Source organism: Aotus nancymaae, unplaced genomic scaffold (genome assembly GCF_030222135.1).
Source record: "Aotus nancymaae isolate 86718 unplaced genomic scaffold, 86718_ANA_hifiasm-v0.15.2.pri h1tg000029l, whole genome shotgun sequence".
Taxonomy (NCBI): Eukaryota; Metazoa; Chordata; class Mammalia; order Primates; family Aotidae; genus Aotus; species Aotus nancymaae.
The window spans coordinates 94,473,558-94,482,133 of NW_026988442.1; the positions used below are offsets into that span (position 1 = coordinate 94,473,558).

The following is an 8,576-nucleotide window of genomic DNA, read 5'->3' on the forward strand; positions in this document are numbered from 1 at the left end:
TTGTGGCCTTGACAGGTATGAGGGGTTAAGTGTTTTTTAGAATGTTCCTCAATTTGATTTTGTCAGGTGTGTTTCTCATGATTATTTGATCACAAATTTTAGGGAGAAAGAGCATAGAGGTAAAGTGACATCTTCATCAGGTCTTATCAAGGGAACATACCATCAACATGGCTTATCGCTGTTGACGTAAACCTTGGCGGTTCACATGTCCTTTCTTCTTACTTGACATGTATTTGTTGTTCTTGAAAAGCTGTTTTTGTTAATCAGCAATGCAATAAACAATCAACAGCACTTGAGTTAAAGAAATTAAAGATGTTTGATTTTAAATGATACTAAAAATGATAGCATGGCCGAGGGTGGTGGCTTACGCCTATGATCCCAGCACTTTGGGAGGCTGAGGCAGGCAGATCACAAGTTAAGGAGTTAGAGACCAGCCTGACCAATATGGTGAAACCCCATCTCTACTAAAACCACAAAAATTAGCGGGGAGTGGCGGCACGTGCCTGTAATCCCAGCTACTCAGGAGGCTGAGGCAGGAAAATCACTTACACCCAGGAGGCAAAGGTTGCAGTGAGCTGAGATTGCACCATTGCACTCCAGCCTGGGTGACAGAGCCAGACTCTGTCCCAAAAAAAAAAAAAAAGTTAGCACACTTTATCCTAAGTAAATTTCAAAAGTGGCTACTTTACATGGACTCATTCCTAATATAGGAACTTCAGAGTTTTTTGTTCCCCAAATTCCATTGACTTACCAGATTCTGTTGTATTTCTACGGAACTTTAGTTCTAAGTTACCAACTCACTGGTATGCATGACGTCTTTTGTCATGATCGTCTGTCATTTCAGCCGCCCTGAATCTTAGGACCACCTTTGTGAACATTCCTATATTTGCCCCCAGGGCAAGCTACACTTTTCCAATACAAATTCAAAAAATTATTTTTTCAGCCTCCCAAGAAGAAGACAAGGGATAGAGGGTCTGCCTATTTTCTGAACCCACATGAGAATTTTGCATGGACAAGAGTTTACTTGGGGAGAGGGGGAAGCACTAGACATTCGCGGTTCTTGAGCCAGTGCCTCCAGGGAGGTCATTACACTGGAGCAGTTTCCGATCAGGGGCAGCGGCTCCTGCGGCGACCTGGTCTACCGTGTGGTGTAGGACGTCTGTTGCTCCTGGAGGCTTAACCTACGCTCTGTTTCTTCAACCCTCTCAAGAATTCTACAAGCTTATCCCTTAATAACCCCGTGGTGTAATAATCTACTAACACAGATTGTTTTCTGCAATCAAGACCCCAATCAACACTTAATTTGAGAGTTATTTCTTAACGTTTGCTTGAAGGCTCACAAAAACGTTAAACCCAGTCGTTTAATATCACTCTAACTTCTGCTGCTTTTGGTATTCCACATTACTTACTTCATGCTAGTGACTTTTACACTTCAGTTTTCCACACAAACATGTCCTGTAGAATATTGTTCCTTATATACATCTCTCTCTCTTTCCTTCCTTCCTTCCTTTTTCTTTCTTTCTTTCCCTTTCTTTCTTCTTTCTTTTTCTTTCCTTTCTTCCTTCCTTCTTTCTTTCTTTCTTTCCTTCTCTTTCCTTTCTTCCTTTTTTCTTTTTTGATGGAGTTTCTCTCTTGTTGCCCAGGCTGGAATGCAATGGCACAATCTCGGCTCACCACAACCTCTGCCTCCCGGGTTCAAGCGATTCTCCTGCCTCAGCCTCCCAAGTCGCTGGGATTACAGGCGCATGCCACCACACTCGGTTAAATTTTTTTTTTTTTTTTTTTGTATTTTTATTAGAGACGGGGTTTCATCATGTTGGTCAGGCTGGTCTTGAACCACTAACCTCAAGTGATCCATCCACCTTGGCCTCCCAAAGTGCTGGGATTACAGGCGTGTGCCACCACACCAGCCAGGTTTTTGAATTCATGAAAAAATACATTGCTATGAAAATTAAAATATTCATTCCTACATAATTTAAAATTCTCCTCCATTTCTCAGTAGCAGGAATGCCCTATTTTGGCAAACTCTGTTCCATACCACACGTTTTACTGTCTTGGGCTATTCTACATCACTTTCCATTTGCAGCAGGCTTTTCTAGAGCATTTATGACCCCAGCCCAGAGAAGATGGACAAAGGCTAGGAAGCTTTTTTCTGAGACTTTGCATCAGAATTATCTTCTCTCTTTACCTATAATGAAAAGCAAGGTATTCTAGAGCCTTAATACTTTTCAGAACTCTGTAAATATTACTCCATGTTTTCTAATTTTTAATATTTTAGTTGAGAAAGTAATTTTGCTATTTGATAGTTTTTTTAAAAAACAATTTTATCCTTTTTTGGCTGGTTACAAAACATTTTTCTGTGTAGATGAAACTGAACAATGGCAGCAGGTGCCACCAAGCTTGTATTTTCTTCAGTTACCTTAATCAACATTTAGTGAGCTCAATCAGAAAACTCAGGCTGTTAGTTCAGAGAAAGTTATTTCTAGTCTTCCACCGTCTGTTCAGTTCTGTTCTTGTGGAATTTCTAATATCCATGTATTAAGAGAGTCCCTTGAACTAGTTGAATAATGTGTTTTCTCACTGTCCAGCGTGCCGTCTACTTAGTCCCCATGCCTTCTGTACACTCCCCCCGTCCTGAGCTCACTGCTTTCTGCAGCAGTCTGTGGCTGCTCCGCCGTATCCCACCTCTTCCTCTCTCAAAACACATGATTTGGGGTTTTAGTTATTAGTTTTGAAGTCATTTTTTCTCTCTTTTTGCTCTTCTTTTCTGCACCCCATGGCATCTTTATTTGAGAGGAATCCATTTGCTTTAAATGTCCACATTGGGCTGGGTGTGGTGGCTCACGCCTGTAATCCTAGCACTTTGGGAGGCCAAGGAGGGTGGATCACCTGAGGTAGGGGGTTCACGCGCAGCCTAGCCAACATGGTGAAACTATGTCTCTACTAATAAGATAAAAATTAGCTGTGTGTGGTGGCGCATGCCTGTAATCCCAACTACTCTTGAGGCTGAGCCAGGAGAATCACTTGAACCCGGTAGGCAGAGGTGGCAGTGAGCCAAGATCGCACCAGTGCACTCCAGCCTGGGCGATAAAGTGAAACTCTGTCTCCAGAAAAAAAAAATATGTTCACTCTGGATGTTCTGTGGTTTGTGAATGGGATGATTGGGCTTTCACACTCAAGTGGGAGATGTGCCTCTCTTAGATCTTGTTACGATGTCGGCACATTACCTGTCTGACATTTTTTAAAAAGTGTTCACGCTGGTACTGCTCTTTGGAATTTGTAGCCTTTCTGTTCTGTGATCTTGCTCTTTGCAAACGTTCACATAGAGATGCCTGGTTCATTCATACTGAGAGTTGAGATGAAATCTGTCAGACACTTTGTAGGTCAGTCTTCAATTTTTCATGGTGACTCACCGTGAGATATCATTTTGCCTTTTCTAGTAGTTGAGTTATCTCAGTGGTAAATAACTGGAGGCACTGGTAGAGCAAAGTGCTTACATGTTCTCACTTAGGATTCTGTCTTGATCCTGGCGGACCTTAGGTTTACTTCTTTAAATATTACCATAGAAATAACTAAGTAAGATAATGTCTTACACAGAGATAATAGTGAAACAAAACAAGAGCAAAACACACTAGTTTTTTGTTTTATTTTGAGATCGCTCTTGTTGCCCAGGCTGAAGTGCAATGGCACAATCTCAGCTCACTGCAACGTCCGCCTCCTGGATTCAATCAATGCTCCTGCTTCAGCCCCCTGAGTAGCTGGGATTACAAGAGCATATCACCACGCCAAGCTAATTTTGTATTTTTAGTAGAGTGGGGGTTTCACCATGTTGGTCAGGCTGGTCTCAAGCTCCTGATATCAAGTGATCCACCCGCCTGGGCTTCCCAGTGTTGGTGTTTTTAAAAGAAGAATGCAAATGAGGCCTGGCTTGCAGGCATTTTTGCGGGGGTGGTTTCTGTGCAGAGGCCGCCTTCCCCGATGGCCGTGCTCTGTTACGTACCACCTATGGAATGGCAGCACGCTCCTCCAGGAAGCTCATCTCTCTGGAGGCTGTAGCCCCTGAGGTGGCTGCACAGGGCTTGCTCTAAAGCTGCCAAGGGCCCCTCTGTTCTATAGATGACATAAGCTCATGCCTGCCTAGTTTGCCAAGTCCTAACGGCCAAAGCTTCCACAGCTGTGAGCCCTTCCCGAGCAAGCCTGCTCACTGCCTCTGTGCACCATCTATAAATATTCTCAGCAATTCTCCAGGTCTTTCCTAGGCCTCCCACTGATGCCTTTAATCACTCCTTGCCTCCCATCTGGGTTTCTCCTCGTATGCTCAGTCCTTTGACAGGCAGACATACTGCTGTAACTTCCTGGGAGCCTCTCTGGCTCACACGATTCCTAGGTCTACCTGCTACCTTCATTTCTTACAGCCTCAGATCCATACAGCCTAGCCCAGTGCCTACCCCAGTCCTCAGCCAACCTCCCAGGTAGCCATGCCCCGGCCTGACCCACCGTTGACAGGGGACGGGCTTCAGAGAGCTGTTCTCAATCTGTCCCTGTGAGGTGTCTGAAGGCAGACAAGCTGCTCCGTAGGAAGGTATGTGGATGTTCTGCCCTCCCCTCACCGTGCTGGCTGCCTGGGTCCGACGGAGAGTGGCACTGCCCTCACCATGCTGGCTGCCCGGGTCCCACGAGGAGTGTCACTGCCCTCACCATGCTGGCTGCCCGGGTCCAACGGAGAGTGGCACTGCCCTCACCATGCTGGCTGCCCAGGTCCCATGAGGAGTGGCACTGCCCTCACCATGCTGGCTGCCCGGGTTCCATGAGGAGTGGCACTGCCCTCACCATGCTGGCTGCCCGGGTCCGACGGAGAGTGGCACTGCCCTCACCATGCTGGCTGCCCGGGTCCCATGAGGAGTGCCACTGCCCTCACCGTGCTGGCTGCCCGGGTCCAACGGAGAGTGGCACTGCCCTCACCATGCTGGCTGCCCGGGTCCCATGAGGAGTGTCACTGCCCTCACCGTGCTGGCTGCCCGGGTCCCATGAGGAGTGCCACTGCCCTCACCATGCTGGCTGCCCGGGTCCGACGGAGAGTGGCACTGCCCTCACCATGCTGGCTGCCCGGGTCCCATGAGGAGTGCCACTGCCCTCACCGTGCTGGCTGCCCGGGTCCAACGGAGAGTGGCACTGCCCTCACCATGCTGGCTGCCCGGGTCCCATGAGGAGTGGCACTGCCCTCACCATGCTGGCTGCCCGGGTCTGATGGAGAGTGGCACTGCCCTCACCGTGCTGGCTGCCCGGGTCCCATGAGGAGTGGCACTGCCCTCACCATGCTGGCTGCCTGGGTCCCATGAGGAGTGGCACTGCCCTCACCATGCTGGCTGCCCGGGTCTGATGGAGAGTGGCACTGCCCTCACCATGCTGGCTGCCCAGGTCCCATGAGGAGTGGCACTGCCCTCACCATGCTGGCTGCCCAGGTCTGATGGAGAGTGGCACTGCCCTCATCATGCTGGCTGCCCGGGTCCCATGAGGAGTGGCACTGCCCTCACCATGCTGGCTGCCCAGGTCCCACAGAGAGGGTCACTGCCCTCACCGTGCTGGCTGCCCGGGTCCCATGAGGAGTGGCACTGCCCTCACCGTGCTGGCTGCCCGGGTCCCACGAGGAGTGGCACTGCCCTCACCATGCTGGCTGCCCAGGTCCTACGGAGAGGGTCACTGCCCTCACCGTGCTGGCTGCCCGGGTCCCATGAGGAGTGGCACAGCCCTCACCATGCTGGCTGCCCGGGTCCAACGGAGAGTGGCACTGCCCTCACCGTGCTGGCTGCCTGGGTCCCATGAGGAGTGGCACTGCCCTCACCATGCTGGCTGCCCGGGTCCGATGGAGAGTGGCACTGCCCTCACCGTGCTGGCTGCCCGGGTCCCATGAGGAGTGTCACTGCCCTCACCATGCTGGCTGCCCGGGTCCCATGAGGAGTGGCACTGCCCTCCCCATGCTGGCTGCCCGGGTCCGACGGAGAGTGTCACTGCCCTCACCATGCTGGCTGCCCAGGTCCGATGGAGAGTGGCACTGCCCTCACCATGCTGGCTGCCCGGGTCCCATGAGGAGTGGCACTGCCCTCACCATGCTGGCTGCCCGGGTCCGACGGAGAGTGGCACTGCCCTCACCATGCTGGCTGCCCGGGTCTGACGGAGAGTGGCACTGCCCTCACCATGCTGGCTGCCTGGGTCCCATGAGGAGTGGCGCTGCCATCACCATGCTGGCTGCCCGGGTCTGACGGAGAGTGGCACTGCCCTCACCATGCTGGCTGCCCGGGTCTGACGGAGAGTGGCACTGCCCTCACCATGCTGGCTGCCCGGGTCCCATGAGGAGTGGCACTGCCCTCACCATGCTGGCTGCCCGGGTCCGACGGAGAGTGGCACTGCCCTCACCATGCTGGCTGCCCGGGTCTGACGGAGAGTGGCACTGCCCTCACCATGCTGGCTGCCCGGGTCCCATGAGGAGTGGCACTGCCCTCACCATGCTGGCTGCCCGGGTCCGACGGAGAGTGGCACTGCCCTCACCATGCTGGCTGCCCGGGTCCCACGAGGAGTGGCACTGCCCTCACCATGCTGGCTGCCTGGGTCCCATGAGGAGTGGCGCTGCCATCAAACTTATCACTGGGTAATCTGTCAGCTCTCTGGCATCTTATTCTTCTTATTGCGACATCATGTCTTAGGCCCTCATTTTCATCCCTCAGTCAGAATATAAGCCCATTGAAGGTTTTTTTGTGCCTTTTCTTGTTTCTTCATAAATGGCAAACCGCTTCAGAGCTGCATGTAAATGTTCTCTAACTGCTCTCTTCTGCGGTGACTGGACAAGATACTCAACTGTGTCAAGGCTCATATTTCTTGGCTGTTAAATGGTAACAATACTGATCAAGAAGGATTGGGGGACCACTGGCAGGAATGCTGCAAAATGTCTTGTGTTCACAGGAACATTTCATTCATGACCTTTTCTTTTTGCTTTTGGTTTTCGGTTTTTGGTTTTTGCCTAGAACGGGAGGATACAAATAGGAGAAATACTCTATACTCATGTTGAGCAAACAAATCCCATTGTGATTAAGAGTAAGAGACCAGGAGTAATGCCTCTAGTTCCCGCCTGCGCACAGAAACATCTTGCTACATGGGATTAAGTCTCCAATTCCACAATCATTTTTATGGTTGGTTCCAACATTCCTTCTTCCCCAGGTGAAAAGTGAAGCTCTCCTGAGCTCAGGCTGCCACCGCAAGCCCCTGGAGGACTTGCGACACTCCCTGGAGAAGGCCAGCTGATGGTGTGGCTTTTCTCCAAACAGCACCTTCATCCCTGAGAGTGATGCTGGCTGCAGGAGATGTTCAATCTCCTTTCTCTCCCTGCTGGGTTCATGTTTTTGGGAACTAGACAGGAACATTCCTGGTGACCATCTCAGACACCCATGTCTCTGTCCACCCCGGCTCCTCCCCTACCCATCCTTCAGTGCCCCTTTCTAGCCATGGTTCCGGGCATCAGACATCCCAATTTCTTCCTTCTGGAACTCCAGGAGCCCTTCCTGCCTACCTGCCCCTCCCAATCAGAGCAGACTCAGGAGCATCCAAGAGCTGCAAGAGCCTGTATGTCTTCAAAGATCTCACCACCTAGTGGGACCCACAAACCGCCATGTACTGCGATGTGCAGCCTCAGGGATACGGGTCATGCTCGTGTGCACTCAAAGCAGACTCTCTTCCCTGGACATGAGAGGATAAGCAAGGCTTTGAGGAGGAAAATGAGCTCACAGGAAGACCTGGCTTAAACACAAAGTACTATCCCACTGCACGCTCACAGGCTTGTAGCACCTGCATCTGTGAACTGGGATAATACCTCCTCCTCTGGTCATGGTGCAGACAGCATTTGGGAAGCACTTTGAACTTATGTATCTTACAAAATGTAACTATCTCTGTACTGAGTCCCAGAAAAATAGTCGAGGTTGGTCTAAGTTCATTTATCCATATAGTTACCATATCTTTTTTTTTTTTTTTTGAGATGGAGTCTCACTCTGTCTCCCAGGCTGGAGTGCAACCTCCACCTTCTGGGTTCAAGCGATCCTCCTGCCTCAGCCTCCCAATAGTTGCCATTTCTTAGTCACTTACCCCGTGTTCGTGGAGAGGAATGAAGTGCTGAGTGAGACACACTCTCTGTCTTTCGTCTAATGGATGCCACAGGTGAGATGAAAGCACGCCTCCCACCAGGGGAGCCCCGTGGATGCTGTAGTTGGGTAACTGGTGCCAAAGCTGAAGTGATTGTCAGTTAAAGTATCTTCCTTCTTTCAACAACTTTGTCCTCAAGAGTGGAGTGCAGGCAGCTTTCCAGCCCATGCCAAAGGGGAGGGGAGGCGTCCTCACAGCAACCAGGCATCACGCCCTGGCTGCAGAAAGGTTCTGCCTCCCGGGCCTGGCCAGGGTGGGATGCGATTCCAGGATTATGGCAAGTAGCAACACCTTGTACTGCAAGCCTCAGCTGCCCTCCATGCCTGAACCTGACTGCAAGCCTCAGCTGCCCTCCATGCCTGAACCTGACTGCAAGCCTCAGCTGCCCT

The 8,576-nt window shown here is 50.9% G+C and overlaps 1 non-coding gene across 1 annotated transcript; it reads left to right on the forward strand.

The window, feature by feature from the left end:
- The first annotated feature begins 3,134 nt into the window (after nt 1-3,134).
- LOC135277142 (small nucleolar RNA U13) lies at nt 3,135-3,237 on the forward strand. Its single transcript, XR_010344740.1, has one exon. It is a non-coding gene; the product is annotated as a small nucleolar RNA U13 (small nucleolar RNA).
- The last annotated feature ends 5,339 nt before the right edge of the window (nt 3,238-8,576 follow it).